General features: G+C 41.7%; 1 protein-coding gene across 2 annotated transcripts in view; it reads left to right on the top strand.

Moving 5' to 3' along the window:
* Positions 1-9,562: 9,562 nt before the first annotated feature.
* Positions 9,563-18,351, top strand: part of NCOA5 (nuclear receptor coactivator 5) — a 29,167-nt gene continuing 20,378 nt past the window's right edge. Inside the window, exon 1 of one of the 2 annotated variants that reach the window (XM_059407132.1) lies at positions 9,563-9,722. The gene's annotated coding sequence lies outside the window, so the exon portion shown is untranslated. The remainder of the gene's footprint in view (positions 9,723-18,351) is intronic. The other variant, XM_059407133.1, reaches the window with a different exon arrangement.

Genomic DNA, 18,351 nt, shown 5'->3' with positions numbered 1-18,351 from the left:
GATACTGCCCTGTGACATTGGGTAACTTCCCAACCTCTCTGAGCTTCAATTTTATTGCCTATATATAGGGGATCATAATAATGTCTACCTTTTTTTTTTTAAGATTTTATTTATTTATTTATTTGACAGACAGAGATCACAAGTAGGCAGGCAGGCAGGCAGAGAGAGAGGAGGAAGCAGGCTCCCTGCCGAGCAGAGAGCCCCATGTGGGGCTCGATCCCAGAACCCTGGGATCATGACCTGAGCCAAAGGCAGAGACTTTAACCCACTGAGCCACTCAGGTGCCCCTAATGCTTACCTTTTAAGGTGTTAGGAGGATTAAATAAGGATGTATATATAAAGTTCTCGGAGAGGGACTGACTCAAAGAAAGCATTCACCTTTTATTTTGTCCTAAGGAGAGCTTCTCATCCCAGACATTAAATTCTTTCTTTAGAGCAGGATTCTTAAGTGTGTGTGTGTGTGTGTGTGTGTGTGTGTGTGTGTGTTTTGCAGAATCCTCTGACCATACATAGAAGCCTTTGGACCTTTCTTAGAAAAACATTTGTGAATGCATAAAATATGATAGCGGTACAAAGAAAACCAATTATATTGAAATACAGTCATCAGAATGGTAAAAAGACAAATGTGTCCTGTAGTCCTGTATGAGCTTTTTCATTAATGGATTACATAATAAGATCTAGCGGCAAGTCTAAGCTTTCCATAATTTCAAAGTAATGATGAGTGCAAACAATAATTTAAGACATCTGCAATAACTGTACTGTGATACGAAATATCTGTGAATTCCACTGGAGACAATGTAGCGGGCTCTGCTAATATCTCTGTTGCTTACATTCATAATGGAAACAATTGCTTAATTTCAGTTAGAGGTAAATGAGAACAAAGAAGCAGGTTTTTCCCATTCAAGTTCATGAACCCGGGACTAAAGCCTCCTGCTTAAGAAAATACTTAGCGCCCCTTTATTCTCAACTGTGGGTCCAAAGTTACAGATTAGGAGGTACCCCCAGGATTCCCTCTCACATCTCATTAAATGGCTTCTGATTGGAAGAGTAATTTCAAGATGGGAGAGCATAGTCCTACAAGAGCGTGTGTCAGGTTAACAAACCACTACCGGCTAGCTAATGCTTACTGTGCGGTACACAGCAGGCACTAAGTGTTCTAAGTGTTTTACAGATGTTAACTCAGCAACATTCATAATGATCCTTTCAGGGAGGTCCCAGGACTATCCCTGTTTTACAGAGGAGAAAACCGAGGCACAGAGAGGTTAGGTGACATGCCCAAAAGTCACACTGTGACTAAATAGTGGAACCAGAATTTGTACTCAAGTAGTCTGAATCCCTGGTCTATGGTCCTAGCTACCAGGCTACGCTATCTTTCTATTTTGAGTGGGGATTGGGATTCAGATTGAAAAGAACATCTTGGGCGCCTGGGTGGCTCAGTGGGTTAAGCCGCTGCCTTCAGCTCAGGTCATGATCTCAGAGTCCTGGGATCGAGTCCCGCATCAGGCTCTCTGCTCAGCGGAGAGCCTGCTTCCCTCTCTCTCTCTCTGCCTGCCTCTCCATCTACTTGTGATTTCTCTCTGTCAAATAAATAAATAAAATCTTAAAAAAAAAAAAAGAAAAGAACATCTTGTTAACCTTAAATGTAAAATACTCAGGTATTTACCAGCAAAATGAGTTTATTTGGAAATTGTGGAAGAATTGCAATCTGAGACATGCAGGCTATGGCAAACCACACAAAGCAGAGGAACTTAACTCTATGGAGAAAAAGGAGGAAGTTGGAAGGGGCTGCTCTGAACAAAAGCCCCTTGGAGGAAAGCAGGAGCTTAGGGTGATGATGACTCCTCGTTGGCAGAATTATGGGCATTTCTCATGGGCTGGGCTGTTGCTGGGCGAGGAGAAAATCTTCCTTCCTCCTGCTGGATAGTCTTCCTGTCTAGGAATGTGAAACAAGCTGCCCTGGTAAGTTTGTGGGTGAGAACATCCCCTTTGGGGCTTCCCAACTCTACCCTGCATGAGGTTTCCCTTTATTGACTTTCCCAACCTTCAGAGTGAATAGGAATTCACTGAAGAGGTGACAGAGCGAGGAGGAGGGGAGATGGAAATGTAGGGAAGGGGTTAGGAGAGTACTTAAGCAGAGGGGACAGCAGGTATAATGGCCCTGAGGCAGAAAGGCCGTGGTGAATGTAGGGCCCAGAGTGATACCCGTGGGTTTGCAGGTTGGAAAGCAAGAGGGATAGTGGCAAAATGTTAAGTCTGGATGGCAAAGTTCCAGATCTCACAGGGCCTTGAAGGCAGCTTTATCATTGTCCCAAGGACCGTGGGAAGTGATCATCAGATCTGTTATATAAAAAATCATTCTGTAGAAGAAAAAGAAAGGGAAAGAAGAAAGGGTGAAAGCCAGGAGCCAAGTTTGGAGACAAGGAAAGCAGTATAAGCTAGGGGTGACAACAGCTTGGACTCGGTGGTGGCCTGGGGGGACCAATTTGAGAAACATTAGGGGGAAGGAGCTGGTGTACCAACTATAAGGATGAGGGAGAACTCTGCGGCCCACTGTATTCCCCAAAGGTGGCCACAGCTTTGTCTCCCTCCCACGGTCTCTGCTCAGAGTGAGAGCCCTCGCCACTCCTCCCGTTGAGAGGGGTCCGTGAATCTGGCCCGCCTTAGGAGGCATACGACTTCCACGACTATGTCAGAGAGGGCAACACATCTCCTCTCGGGTTCTTTCAGCCACTCTCCCAGGGCACCGAGCTCCACGGAAGCAGCACAACTACGCTGAAGCCACCATGTTGTGAGGAAGCCCAGGCTGGCCCATGCGGAGGCCATGTGAGGAGAGAAAGATGTCCCGCCGGCCTCCAGCTGCTCCAGCCCCCTGCTGTTCCAGCTGCAGCCACACCGTCTGACGAACCTGGAGCCTGCACTGCCCAACTAAGCCCTTCCCGAATTCCTTGTTCCCAGAAAGTATGAACAAGAATGAAACACTTGCTTCATATCACTAAGCTTTGAATCTGGAATATTCATCCTTCAGACTCTGCCTCTACTGACTTGGCCAGTTATCCAGTTTCAACTCTCATAAAGGAGACTTAACAGTCTCAGTCTGGGTAATTTGTGAGAGACCCTGAAACATGGTAAACGGTTTCTAGGTATGTTATCTCTGTAATCACCAAGCCCAGCGGTTTGTAAACCTGGGAAGAGACTTGAGTTTTTTGTTTGTTTGTTTGTTTGTGTAATATTCTCAAGTTTTACCCTAAACTCACTGAACCAGAATCACCAGGAAACAGTGACCCAGGACTTGGTTCATCTGTCCTACTCTCTGACATCATCCTTCACCATTTTTATGATTATTATACTTATACTCTATTTCTATAACCCAACATATATAGGCAAATTTGGAGAGGGATCCTTTGAGAATTTCAAGGGAAGGGAGGCATTAATCAGATTGCCCTGGGGATCCGAGTAGCACAAAAAAAGATTTACTTACCTGCATCAGAGATAATTCTCTTTAAACATTTTCATAAGTATGTTTCACATGGCTCTGGAAATAAAACAACTAAATATGTGCCATCTAGGGTAATAATAATTAAATAATTAAAACAATGTGAACTGCCCCCAAAAGAAAGGGATATCATAGGATCAATAAAGAGTAGGGCATCTGGCTGGCTGGCTCAGGGGCTCGGGGCTCGGGGTCATGAGCCCCACGTTGGGTTTTTATTTTCTGAAAAAAAAAAAATAGGAAATGATACAGAAGCAATGAAAACCCCTAAATTTAATCCTCCTGTTAAAAAGAATATTATATGATAAACAGATACAAAAATGGTTTGGGGGTGTTATTTTGTGTTGAAATAGCTTGGAAGAAGAGGGAATCTGATTGTACCTACCTGTGACATCATACTTCAAAATCAATATTAATTGGATTAAATAATCAGGTATTAAAAGGGGAAAAGTAAATCAAGGCAACATTAGAAAAGGAAAATGTATATTTACCAAGTTTTCAGGAGGATGAAAAGTCAGAAGTTAAAAATGTGTCAGCTGGGGCGCCTGGGTGGCTCAGTGGGTTGGGGCCTCTGCCTTCAGCTCGGGTCATGGTCTCAGGGTCATGGTCTCAGGGTCCTGGGATCGAGCCCGGCGTCAGGCTTCTCTGTTCAGCGGGGAGCCTGCTTTCCTTCCTCTCTCTCTGCCTACTTGTGATCTCTGTCTGTCAAAAGAGTAGATAGAACCTTTAAAAAAAAAAAAAATGTATCAGCAAAGCCGTGTTCCTTCTAGAGGCTCTGGGGGGAATCTGTTTTCCCGCTTTTTCCAGCTTCTAGAGGCCTCCTGTGTTCCTTGGCTCATGGCCCCATTCTCCACCTGCAAATCCAGCAGTGTAGTAACATCTCCCACTACCTCCCTCTCCCTGTCTTTCTCCCACCTCCACACCCTCCCCCCAGCCCCCACTTCCATCAGCACATCTCCTTCTCTGACTCCAACCTTCCCACCCCCCACCCATAAGGACCCTTGTGATTACATTACATTGGGCCCACTTGGACAACCTAAGATTATCTCCCCATCTTGAGATCCTTATCCTAATGACACACCCAAAGCCCCCATTGCCATGTAAGGTGATGTATTCACAGGTTCCAGAGACTAGGATATGGATATCTTTAGGAGGTCATTACCCAGATTCCCACAGTTGTACAGAGCTATACTAACACTGATGGGCATGTCATAGAGGCTGGTCTCCCTGATGGCAGGGAGGGACCTCAGTGTGGCTATTCTGCAGTTCCCTGAGCCACTCCTTTCAACGTACAACAGACCTTGCCAAGTTGGGGCTGTCCCATTCTGACCCACTTTGTTGGCAGAATCTTACTCTGAGGAGCTATTAGTTCATTTGGGGTTCACCAGGAACTCAATATCACAACAAAGTCCCTTCCACCCCCACCCCAACGTCCTGGGGAACCAGGACACATTCATTCATTCATTCAACTCCCAGTGACATTTATTCTATTTATTCCACTTGTGAACAGAGTAGCCCATGAAAACCCAAGGGCCTTTGTCTTCTAAGGATTTCTCTTTTTTCAAAAAAAAAAAAAAAGATTTTATTTATTTATTTATTTGACAGAGAGAGAGGGAGGGATCACAAGTAGGCAGAGAGGCAGGCAGAGGGGGAGGAGGAATCAGGCTCCCTGCTGAGCAGAGAGCCTGATGCAGGGCTCGATCCCAGGACCCTGAGATCATGACCTGAGCTTAACCCACTGAGCCACCCAGGCGCCCCGTCTTCTAAGGATTTCTAACAAACTGCAAATACAAATAAATCTATAGAAAGACACAAACCATGGCATTATAAGACATCTATGACCCATTGAGCCTGCACGAATCAGGCATAATTCTAAGAGCTTTATGTGTGGTACATACTACCTCATTTAACATACTTCATATTGACCTTATGAGGCACATACTATCATCATTCCCATTTTACAGATGAAGAAGAGGAGTCATAGGACATTAAAGAACACATCCAAGTCTGCCAGCTAGGTAGTAGAAGATTAGAGTTGTGAACATAGGCCAGTCTGATTCTACAGCCTATGTACTAATCTACCAAGACTTCATAAATGGTAAATTCCTTCAATAGGTTTGAGCCAAGAAAGCTGGAGTATCAGAAGTCTGGTCTGTGTTCATGGTCCACCGGATAGATGGCTAGGGCCGCACTGGCAGGTCCCAGCTAAGCTGGCAGTCGCCTCCACTCCCGATGCCTCTCTCCTCTACTATCTCCTATTGGCAAGGAATCCCTTCAAGACCAGCATGGAGAAATGAGTTTCTTGGCCTCTGTTAGGTCGTGTGAATTGGAAAGAAGAGATAGTAATCACTTTGCCTGGAAAATGCATTTTATGCACATAATATCACAGAGGGTTCTACTCAAAAGAAAATTGCTGGCTGAGAAGGACACAGCCTCGCTTCTCTGTCTTCCTGCCAAAAATGTAGAACCTGGATCTCACAATGGAGAAACATCAGACAAGCCTCAGTGAGGGTTGTTCTATAAAATAAGTAGCCTGTACTCTTTAGAAATGTCAAGGTCATGAAGGACACAGATGGACCGAAGAACTGTCACAGATCAAAGGAAACCCAAGAGATGAAAATAAAGGCTACATGTAACCCGAAACTGGGTCCTGTACCAGAAACAAATTGTTTTTCTTGCTCTCAAGAACATTAGTGGAACAACTGGTGAAATTCAAATTAGGCTGTGGATTAGATGACACAGAGATAACACAGAGGAAGAGAAACAAACAGAGAGACAGCTACAGAGCAAACAAGGTAAAACGTTCAATATTTGGGGAATCTGGGAAAAGGACATTCAGGAACTCTTTGTACTATTTTTTGCAACTTTTCTGTAAATCTGAAATTATTTGAACATTTTAAAACATATTTTTAGAGATTTTGACATCTAGAGTCACAGTGCTTCATTGTGTAGTGAATGAGAATTGCCTTAACCGGCAGCACATCTGAGCTCTGCACACCCTATGTGTCTGAGAAGTGTTCTCAGGAGACAATTAGCAGAGCAAGACGGCAAGAAGTTCCTAAACCAGGGAATGTAATGCAGCTCAGAGGTCAGGAGCCCAAGCTGTTCACCTCCAGCATTCTGTGATCTTAGACAAGCTATATAATATAGAAGCTCTCTGTGCCTCAACTGGCTCACCTGTAAAACTGACATAATAACAGTACTTACCAAGGAGACCATCTATATGACACTAGCAAAGGGAAGGAATTCTTTCACTTTTTTAAGATTTTATTTATTTATTTGACAGGGAGAGAGACAGTGAGAGAGGGAACACAAGCAGGGGGAGTGGGAGAGGGAGAAGCAGGCTTCCCACTGAGCTGGGAGCCCAATGCGGGGCTCGATCCCAGGACCCTGGGATCATGACCTGAGCCAAGGCAGATGCTTAACTGACTGAGCCACCCGGGTGCCCCAAGGGAAGGAATTCGTAAACAAGACATAGAACACCACAAATTATAAAGGGGAAGGTTGAAACACATGACTACATTAAACTGTAAAACTTGTGAATGACAAGATACCATTAACAAAGTAAGATGAAAAATCACAGAGAGAAGACCTAACCCTAACATGAGATCGGTATCCAGAATAGATGAACAACTCCTATGGATCAATAAGAAAACCAGAAATAAACCCAATGGGAAATGGCCTAGAAATACCGACAGGCAGTTCATAAAGGAAGAAACTCGGGAAAAACTTGGATAAGAAAATACGCTTGATATCACTAAATTCAGGAGAATTCAAACTAAAACAACAAAAATATTGTTGCATACCTATAGTCATAAGCAAAAAATAAGTAAATGAATAAAATCCAAAAATATCCAAAGTTGATAAGGGTATCTAGAAATGGTACTTATACATTGCAGGCAGAACCATGCATTAATGCACCACACATACTTCTCTGAAGAGCAGTCTGGCTAACCCTCCTAAAGTTCGAGATGTGATAGATACTACAGAGTCAGCAAATCTACTCCTAAGTGTGTGTCCTTGATGTACCCAAAGAGATAACGTACTAATGTGTACAGGGCAGCACACTTTTAGCTGAAAGAAAATCTAACCATTCCTTAGTACAGATAAACAAACTGCAGCAGATTCATACAAAATAATACTACACAGCAAATAAAATGAATACATTACAGCAGTAGTTCTCAGACTTTAGGATGCATCAGAATCACCAAGAAGGGCTTGGGAAAGGACAAATGGCTGGGTCCTACCCTCAGAGTTTCTAATTCAATGAGTCTTGAAGGACTGAAATTCTGCATTTCTAACAAGTTCTCAGGTGTTACTGACGCTGCTTGCTGGTCTAGGGACTACAGAAGTAGTTGTAAGTCTCAACACAGTTAAACTTTGCAAACCTAGCAGAGTTAAAAAGATAAAAGTTTGAAATGTTAAGGAATTGTTGAAGTTCAAATTATATAGCATCTATCTTGTGGATGGGCATGAATAACAACTGATATAATGTGAAATGTTCTGGGTGGGAAAAGATAGGAAGATGAAGTTGGGCCACAAAATCTCTGTCCCTGTATATCTCACCAAAAAAATAATAATAAAAAAAGTAAGTTATAGGATATCAGAAAATTAAAATAATTTATCAATTCAACCAAAAATTGAAAAAGCATACAATTTTATGGCATAAACATCAAAAAGGGCTAACACAGGAAAGAAACAGAAGATTCTGAACTGAGTCCAGTGTGGTTCTTAACCTACCCACAAAAGGATACCAGGGAAGCAGGTGAATCCACAAAATCCAGAGACTTCTCACCAAAGTGAGTGAACAACCTAGGAAAAGTAGAGAAAAAAAAAGAGAGATTCCCTGGATGTAGACGTCCCTATCTGCTCTGGGAGCTCTCAGCAGAGCAGCTCTCCCAGGTGCCATGATGAATTGTGAATTATTAAGGACCGGAAGATGACGTATATCTGTCCAAAGGCATCAAGCACACTCTACACTCATCACAGGTGAGACTAACGAGACAATACTGCGTGTCTCTGTTTCTTTCCTTCAAATATTTACCTGTTTGTAATTACACACTCAGGTGTGATTATTCCGTAATTCTCTCTCTCCACTAGAAAGTAATCTCGAAGACAGCAGAGATGGGTCTGCATTTGCTCATGACAGTGTTTCAAAAGTAGTTGTCTAATAAATCATAGGGCCACCTAGTAGGTGTGTAATAAACATTCAGTGAGCAAATGAGTGAAGGGGTGAGCAAATGAATGGTTGTCAAAGAAATCTGACTTCCCATAGCATTCCAGTTCCACAGCCACCATTTTTCCTTGGCATGCACTATTCACAAAGAGAAAAACTAGACCCCCGCAGGGTCTGAGACAATTCCTAACTAATAAAAAAGCCTACCTTATTCATATAGCGATAGCTGTGATTAATGAAGTGTATTTACAATTGTGTGAACAAATTCCATCCCCTCTGACAAATTATTCTAGAGAAAAAAATGAACAATACAGCATTTTGCATGCTTCATAGTCAACAATTACATTCTGCGGTATTTATTTTTGACACTGAATAAATATTCCAGGAAGAAATAACTCAAAAAGAACCTGTAACTATATCAACATAAGCCTTTTACCCCTTGTCAGCAAAACTAATAGGGTACACAGCCTATTTAAATGTAAATTTAAATAAAGCGTTTTTTTCTACCTCTCTGCTTTCTTTGTTCCTTGGGATTCGGAGATTACAGGAATCCATATACTATTCTCCAACACACACATCCAAAGGTGTTTTGTTTTTTGTTGTGTTTTATGAAAAACGAAATCAAAGTGTTTTAGGATTTAAATGATCTATTTCCACAGTTAGAATGGAAGAAAAGGCGCTCCGAATATCAGAAGAAAGGCGAAGCCTTTGGGGTCGGGGGACCAAGCCTGGACCCATCCTTAGCCTCCGAGCCGTTACTAGGCAACCCCTAGCGTTCTCAACGGCCGCCGGGAGCCACTTCCCCGCCCTGATTGCTAAGGAGATCGACGCCCAACTCAGCCCTGCCGTAAACCCACGCGCTCTTGCGACATTGCCGCGCCTGCCGCTGCGTGCGCGCCCTCTGCCCCCACTCTCCGCCCCGGCCGCCATTGCCTCGTGCCCGCGCCGGTCGGTTGGTGGCGCCTTTGTCCTACGGCGGGCAGGTGGGCTGAGGTGGAGGCGGCAGGGGCGGGCCTGAGGCGAAGGAGCGGCCGGGAGCCCGCCGCGCTGGTAGCGGTGAGTGCCGGGAAGCGGTGGCCGTCCGCCGAGGCGTGGGGCTCACGGCAGGCGGTTGAGGGGCCCGGGCCGGATGGGGAGGCTGAGGCGGGAGGGCCCGCTCGACGCGCGACCGCGGCCTTGGCTCCTCTCCGGGTGCGCGCGGAGCTGCGCATGCCCGGTGCGGGGCGCGGCCTCTGGCTCCCGTCAAGCCCAGGCCGGGACGGCCGGGGCGGCCGGTGGTGGGCTCAGGTCCGGGCGGCGCCGCACCGCGGCCGCCTGTTTGTGCGCGAACCGCCGACAGTAGTCCTCCGAGCTTGTCTGTAGGATAGGCCTGCACACCCCGCGTCCCTTTCTCGAAATTGTGAAGTCGCTCGCCTGCGGGTCCTCAGCGAGTCGGTGGCGCAGGCGGGATTCGAACTCGGACCGAGGTGGCCCGCCTCTCCGGGCGTTCTACCGGGCGTGCAGCGCCGTGCGGCGAACCGAACGCTGGCCCCCGTCGCCGCCGCCTCGCGGCCCCTTGACAGCATCTTCGGGGCGTCTGTCTCCTTGTCGCGTGATACCTCCACTCAGTTTATAACGCGGACCCCGGGCCCCGAGGATGGGGAAAGAAACTGTGCCCGAGGTTACCGTGGAAACTAGCGACAGAGCCAACGCCCCAACCTGCTGGCTCTTCTGTCTCCTGACCCAGGTCACTCTCCGCTCCCCACGACCCGCCGGGGGCTTTTTTGAGGACGGCGTTTCCCAAATTTCAGTCTCTCGCGTGACACCTTTCTGTCGTGTGCCTTCTGTACTGTTATTTATTTACCAAATGTTAATTTTTTTCTTTAAACTGACTCCTTTTTCCTCCTCCTTAAATACATTTGTTCAAGGTGGAAACGTAAATCACAAACCGTATAATGGAAAGCCAGTTATTTTCCTAATGCTCATAAAAAATAAATACCTATCTATTAAACAGTGCGTCCTTGTTCCTCCTGAAGTTATTCTGCGTTCCACGCTTTGGGAAACGCTGCCCTAGGAGTACGGGGTTAATTGTCGTCCTGGCTTTCGCTCTGTGCGTAGATTTTTTTCCCTGAGGCATAGCGGATTCCGTGAAATGCTCCAATAACTTGGGGATGATGATACTACAAGGCTTTTTCGTTGTAAACTGTTCTCATTATTGACTTACAAGCGCTAGTCCCAGGGAACTGCAGGAACTGTCAGCTCCAGTGCGCCGGTGTGCCTCCTCAGTTTTCTTGTAGCATTGTGGCATGGTAACCACCTGACTGTTTCTGCGTATGACCATGGAGCAGTTTTGGGTTTTGACAACTCTAGATTTAATGTTTTCTGTATGAGTCAGTCCGGGTGTGAAAACGTACTTTCATGTTGCCTTTTTCCAACCAGTAAAGCCCAGGCTTTTGCATTGTGGGTATTGGAGATCACTTAGCTATTTAACATCTGTTTCTTCCTATATTCTAGTTTCTTTGCCTTTCTTTTAGCTCGTGTCATGACACGTGTCATCGTGTCATCTTCATTTGAAACCTCTGACATGATTTTTTAACTTAAAACATAGAAATTGTAGTTTTCCTTGTAGAATGTGCTGGAGAAACTGTATTCCAGGGCCCAGTGGAAGGAATTTTTCTAGCTGCAGGTGGTGCAGACTCACATGCCAGTAAACAGCACACATTTCAAGAGGCATTAGGAGCTCCTTTCTCCTGGCTAGATCAGATGCTGCCAATTGATGCATTGTTGAAAAAAGCTAATTAGGTTTTTCAAACAAAGGGAGGCATTGACAGATTAACTTATTTATGTAAACAGTCTGTTCTCTCTGTAGTCCGTTCATAAACATTGTGTGTGTGAGAGAGCAGATTTACTTTAATTCACGGAAAGGAAACTCAGAAAAGTCTGCTCAGACCATTCAGGCGTTGTTTCTTCAAAGTCTAAGAAAAAAAAAAATCCACATGCCTTGGAGTTACCTTGGTAAGAGCAAAATGTAGAACTTATATAAGGCTAAGGTGATCAGTCCTGTTTAGAGAAGAAATGAGAATTTTTTACTCAGGTTTGTTTCCGATCTTCAGCACATGGAGGTTCTAGCTACCAGTGCTCAAAAGCTAAGTCCTTTGGAGAAAGGTTTTAGAAGTATGATTAAAAAAAAAAATTAAAAAAAAAGAATGCCTCATGATTTGAAACTTCATTCTTAAGAACCATTGCAAGCATTCTATCCCTGTGGCCTGCAGATGGCAGTGCCTTTGTATGGTTGTTACTACTGTGAGAAGTATTGGAATTCATTTGTACTTGTAAGAGATTGAGAAACCTGTGGAGGAAATGCATTTAATATTTGAATGAGATACCTGTGGAGGAAATGTGTTTAAAATTTTATTCCTTTCAACTATCTTTGTTTCTTTGTTTTTGACTCCCCACATAAAGAATGAAACGTCTATTCCTAAACTATTACTCTTAATGGTAATGATCACATACAACCCTCAGTGCATATGATTTAAAAGCAGGTTTACAGTACCATTTCATTTGCTCCCACTAATCATCTTGTGAGATAGGTAGGCTGATATTATTAAATTTTTTTTGCTTATGAGGAAGTAATTGGCTCAGAGAAGTTAGATTTTTTTGCCCAAATCATATACTTATTAGAACATATTCAGGATACTATTGAAGGTAAGATTTTGTGGTCAAGCAAAATTGGGAAATAATGAGATAAAGAGGTGTCCTTATTCCAGAACTTTAATATACTAAACATATGCACTGTAGATGTCCAAGAGAGGACGATATCATTGGTACCGTTGTCTTGCTATCCTCCTATGTACATGTTTAGGTCCTAGTGTTTTCCCAAACTGACTGTTCTTTCTGCCATGCTCTGTTTCCTCTCTTTACCTTGTGGTTTACTAATGATTACCATGTGTTTTGAGACAGGTGGTTTTAAAGCTCAGTCAGCTTTTTTTTTGTGCCAAAAGATTTGTCCTGTGAACAGTGTACACATTTGTCTAGACTATTTGGCTTAAGCAGAGTTGAACTATCAAGAAGTTAAAAGGGCAGTGACCAACAGAATATTACCCTTTATGCTACTTTCATTAATGAGAAGCGTTAATGAAAGGATCAGGGTAAGGCCACTGTCTGAAGCCATAGCACATTAGAGAAGTATGAAGTATACTGACAGCTAAATATATAATACCAGCATGCCTGCTGCTTTTTAAATGGTGGTTTTATTACCACCAGATATGAATATTTATAGGGATGGTCATTTTCATTCTTTAGCCTATCACTAAAAAAAAAAAACCCACCCAGAAACAAACAAAAGAAATAATAGGTCAACTGGACCAAGTGCTTTTTTCTTTTTTTAATTTAAATTCAATTAATTAACATATAGTGTATTATTAGTTTCAGAGGTAGAGTTCAGTGATTCATCAGTTGTGTAAAACACCCAGTGCTCATTATCAATTATATTTATGTTAAGAAAATTCTCCTCAAAAAAATCAGAACTTTTGCACACCATAATACTCTTGACCTTTTATTTCCTATTCAAAACAACATTATTGTTGACCTACATAAAGACTGACAACTTTAGGCAAGGATGAGGGCAACTTAAGTTGCATTGGAAAACATTTAGAAAGCAAAATATCTTATAACTTGAGCTCTATGAAATATCTTGAGTGGTCCCCTGGATTGGATCTAGAGTGATTGAATTATAGAAGATTAGGTTGATCCTGCAGTTAGTGAGCAAGCTTTGGAGAACTTTGAATTATGAGTAATTTGGCTTTAAGTGAGTATACTTAATTATCCAGTTGGAGACTGAGATAGTAATAACATGTATTTACCATCAGAGATGATACAGGAAATTTATTTTTAAATATCTCTTCAGAAATTATTCTTGATATCCAAAAGAAAAAAATAAGAAAAATATTATTTCGTTCAGTACAAAAATGTAAGATTATAAACTTATTTCAGAACAGCATCAGTCCCTAGAACAGCTTGTTGAAAATACAAATCTGTATTCAGCTTCCCATCCCCCCAGCTCTGGAGTTGGGGGCTGGAGAATCTACCTTTCAGAAGCAAACCCTGCAATTTTTATGTTTTTGAGAACATATTATGGTTTTGAGAACCCCAGATTTAGGCTTTAGAAAATGAGTTTTCACTAGAAATAGAAGATTGAAGCAGATTCTAGTACTAATCTATTCATATCCCAGATTACTAATAGGAATTGGCAACTCTGGTTTATGGTTGGTATACATTTTAAGCAAAACTGTAATTTAACTATAAAATGTTCTTTGGCTTCATGGTTTGAACTAGAGGTAATAGCAATAATTAGAATATCTGTAGAGTTTTTAGTATTTTAATTCCTTCCATTTGCATCAGTAGGATGCTTTTACCTCTTGAAAACAAAGAAAGCAGACCTACCAAGATTCCATGGTCTGCTTATTAAATTTAGATGTCCTCCACTTTGCTTTTAGTGGTGTGGATGTGAAATCATATGTGTGACCATTTTTTTCTTCTTGCAAAGAGATGAATTTAGATATGAAAACCAGATGCCTAAAAAGAAGCAGGAGTTTTAGCCCCTGCCAGCAAAACAGTATCAACAAGTCTAGTTGCAGAATTTAGAGAGAACTTTAGTTGAAATTTTGCCATTTATTAGCCAAAGAACTGGATAATATGCTATCAAAAAGTGGCAAGCTCAGTGGATAATATTTTTCTTGCTCTTTTATAACTAGGTAATTGGGGAAAAAAGCTTAAGTTTTCAGTATACTTTTTAAATGATCAGATGAAATCGAAGAGAAGTTGTTGGTATACACTCCTCCTTGGGGGGGCAGGGACACTGACCTTACAGTTGGATGTTATTATTAACTTTAATACAGTGGAAACGTGGGTTCATGATTCCATTTCCTTTGGAGGTAGCTACATGATTATGTTTTCTATACTGTTTTCAAGGGTTATACTTTGACAGATTTTAGCCATTGTCATGACGTTTTCTTTGTGGCATTATGTTTATGGGTTATTACTCCTTGAATACAGGAGTTTAAAGAGGTTTCTAAATGGAGGATCTAAGTATATTTTATACATAAGCTAAGGGATAAATAGATAATACAGTTCCCAAATACTTGCCAAGGATCACCTGAGAAGCTTGTTAAAATACGGGTTCCCAGGCTTCATCTTCAGATTCTCAAAGTTTGTGATGAGGTCTGAGAATGATGTTTAGCCATCTTCTCAGGTGGTACTGATATCTTCATGAAAGGAATGAGACGTGAAGAATGAAAAAGTGTGTGTGTGTGTGTGTGTGTGTGTGTGTGTGTAAATGAGAGGGGACATGGGAAACTGTTTAATGGGTATAAATTTTTGTTTCGCAAGATGAAAAAGTTCTGAAGATCTGTTGTACAACAGTATGAATATATTCAATGTACTAAACCATGCACTTAAAAATAGTTCGTATGAGGGGCACCTGGCTGTTTCAGCTGGTCAAGTATGCTACTCTTAATCTCTGAGTCGTGAGTTCAAGCCCCACATTAGGTATAGAGCTTACTTTAAAAAAAATAATAGCTAATATGGTAAATTGTGTGTTAGGTGTTTTTTTTTTAATCACACTAAGTTGTTTCTTTGTTCGTTTGTTTGTTTTTAAGTATTAGGAAAAACTAAGGAAGGGTGCTTGGTTGTCTGTTTCTTCTAGAACAGTGGGTTAAACTAATATTGTTGGCTATTAATTCCTGACTTGGGCCCCAAGTTTATTTTATATTCCTTTATTGAAGGTAGATTCATAACCTTTTAAATACTTTTCTCATTCCTGTACCCTTCATTGTCAAACCAATGATCCTTGAAAATCATTACTATAGTTAATATTTTGAATATCTTAGGTTTAAATACTCCTGCCCCCCTTTTTTGGATAATATACGTATAGGAATCCTTTATTAATTTAGCTTCACTGAGACTCTATTATGGTAGCTCAATGTACACAGACCCTCTTGCCACCAATTTTTTCCTTTTCAGCAGCAAAGTTTTTTGTGACCTTTTTCTAACTCTGGCTTGCATCTGTAATTCTCTCTTTTCTTCCTCCTGTCCCCCTATTCCCTACACTAAACTTCCTACACTGAACTTACTAATTATGTTCTTCACGCCATTCCTTCACCTTTACATGGGCTGGAATGACTCTTCTCTTTCTGAACTTTCAGAACTACTCGTCCTGCAGGACTCTTCCTTTAGGCCATCCCCGCCGCCTCTATGTCCCTCCTACCCCTTACTCTTTTCAGTCTCTTCTCCCCTGCCACACTAGCCTTCATTGTCTCTGCAGTAAACCTGCTTTAGGTTATGATTATCCATTTGTATGTTCCACTCTCCTTTATTAAACAGTAAACTCCTTTAAAGCAGAGACTTTAGCCTTATTATTTCTGTATGTGTAAGGCATAGTACACAGTGTGACACATAGTAGGCCTGGAGGCATCCGATTGAGCTGATTAGAAACTGTTTTCAAGTGTGTTAATTCAGTTCTGTAAGGATTTCTGTTCAGTTCAGCGGAAATTTTACCTGTGTTAAATAAGCCTGTATTTTATATTTTTTGTAGCTCAGGTTGTTTTACCAGTTTAGATTAGCTCCATCTTTGTGAGTCTAAATTAGTGATGCTGATGCTGTCCTTGAATCAGCATAACCAACACAGGTAGAGTATCCATTTCATCAGATTTAGAGAAATCAAATGACTTGACTAACTATCCACCACTCCCATTAGGACTAGAACTCAGATATGCTGATCAGGTGAGTGCTCTTTCCTCGAAAGAAGTAAAAAGGGCAGAAAATTAAATGATGTAGAATTTTTTCCTGAAGTATTGAAGTGAGTAGAATATCGGTACCAAAGTCAGAAACATTGTACAGTTGACCCTTGAAAACCTGGGTTTGAACTGCACAAGTCCACTTATATGTGAATTTTTTTATAATACTGTAGATGTGTTTTCCTTACGGTTTCCATAATAACATTTTCTTTTCTCTACCTTACTTTATTGTAAGAATACAGTATATAATACATATAACATACAAAAATATATGTTAATTGACTGTTCATGTTATCAGTAGGTCTTCTGGTCCATAGTAGGCTGCCGTTAAGTTTTTAGGTAGTCGAGTTTTTCCGCTGCATGGGAACAGCACTCCTAACCCCTGCATTGTTCAAGGGTCAACTGTAGTTTGAGGTGATAGAAACTGAAGTGGAATTTAATAAGTAGGCTCTGCCCTGCTGGGTATCTGGGGCACTTAAACATTGGTGTGACTGGCATAGCCTGGGCCTCTCCCAGGTTCTGTCATTTTGATCAGGGAGTCTTAGCAAGTGTTCATAATGGAAACCATGTTTTTCTGTTCCCTGTTGGGGCAGTATAGTATAATAGTTAAGCACTTTGGTGTCAGACAAATCTGGATTTGAATCCTAGCTCTGCCTCCTGACCATCATGTGATCTAAGAAAGAAAAGTCAGTTAATTTCTCTAAATCTCAAATTTCCTCATTCGCAAAATAGAGATCATAGCACTTAACCTCCAAGCATTGTAGAAAGGATTAAATGAGATAATGCACATGATGTTCTTAGTACAGGCTCTGGGACAGAGTAAGCATTCTGTAAATAGAAGTTATCATTGTTTCCCCCATTCCTGTACCTAGGAATAATAATCTAATATAGCTAAAGATATAATCTATTTTTTTTTAAAGATTTTATTTATTTGTCAGAGCCAGAGCGAGCACATGCAGAGTGGCAGGCAGAGACAGAGAGAGAAGCAGGCTCCCTGCCGAGCAAGGAACCCGATGTGGGACTCCATCCCAGGATGCTGGGATCATGACCTGAGCCAAAGGCAGCCGCTTAACCAACTGAGTCACCCAGGCATCCCTATAATCACTATTTTAATTAGAGGATGAAAGAAAGAATCCAATATGAGGGAATGCATAGTTTTTTGTTTTGGGGTTTTTTTTTTTAATTTTTAATTTTTTATAAACATATATTTTTATCCCCAGGGGTACCGGTCTGTGTATCGCCAGGTTTACACACTTCACAGCACTCACCAAAGCACATACCCTCCCCACCCATAATCCCACCCACCTTCTCCCAATGCCCCTCCCCCAGCAACCCTCAGTTTGTTTTGTGAGATTAAGAGTCACTGGGAATGCAGTTTTTAAAGTAAGTTTAATGGATTGAGAAACAAGCAGGGCATTCTCTTATCCCTGACTCATTGCATTATAACTTGTTACATATCCCTGATGTTATAGTATACCATCAAGGCCATCTTCATAAATGTAGTTTAAGTGAGAAGTTCAATCCTTTCCCATCCCAATTTGGGGAATTTAATGTGTGATAACCTCTTTCTTGTCAGTACAGTTTTTCAAGTGGCATTATCTTTATCATTACATAGTTCCAATTTAGTAATTACTGATTATTAGTTGTTTTCAACTAAGCCTTTGGGGAATTTTAGTTCATTTATAATCACATCAAAATTATATGGGCTTCTGGGTTCCTTCAGCATCCAGCAGTCCCAACAGTGATACTGTCACTAAGTGCAGCAGTTCGTGCTAGAATAGTCCTTATGGTTTTCCATTATGATAGCTTGTGATAAAAATTGATTTTAAGGTGAAAAGAGTTGTTTTTATGATGGTACAATTAGAAAAAATAGAGCAAAGCCATTCTTGGTACTATGAATGAAACATGCATTT

The sequence above is a fragment of the Mustela nigripes genome, chromosome 7 (genome assembly GCF_022355385.1).
Source record: "Mustela nigripes isolate SB6536 chromosome 7, MUSNIG.SB6536, whole genome shotgun sequence".
Classification (NCBI taxonomy): domain Eukaryota; kingdom Metazoa; phylum Chordata; class Mammalia; order Carnivora; family Mustelidae; genus Mustela; species Mustela nigripes.
This window is presented reverse-complemented; position numbering and strand designations above follow the sequence as displayed.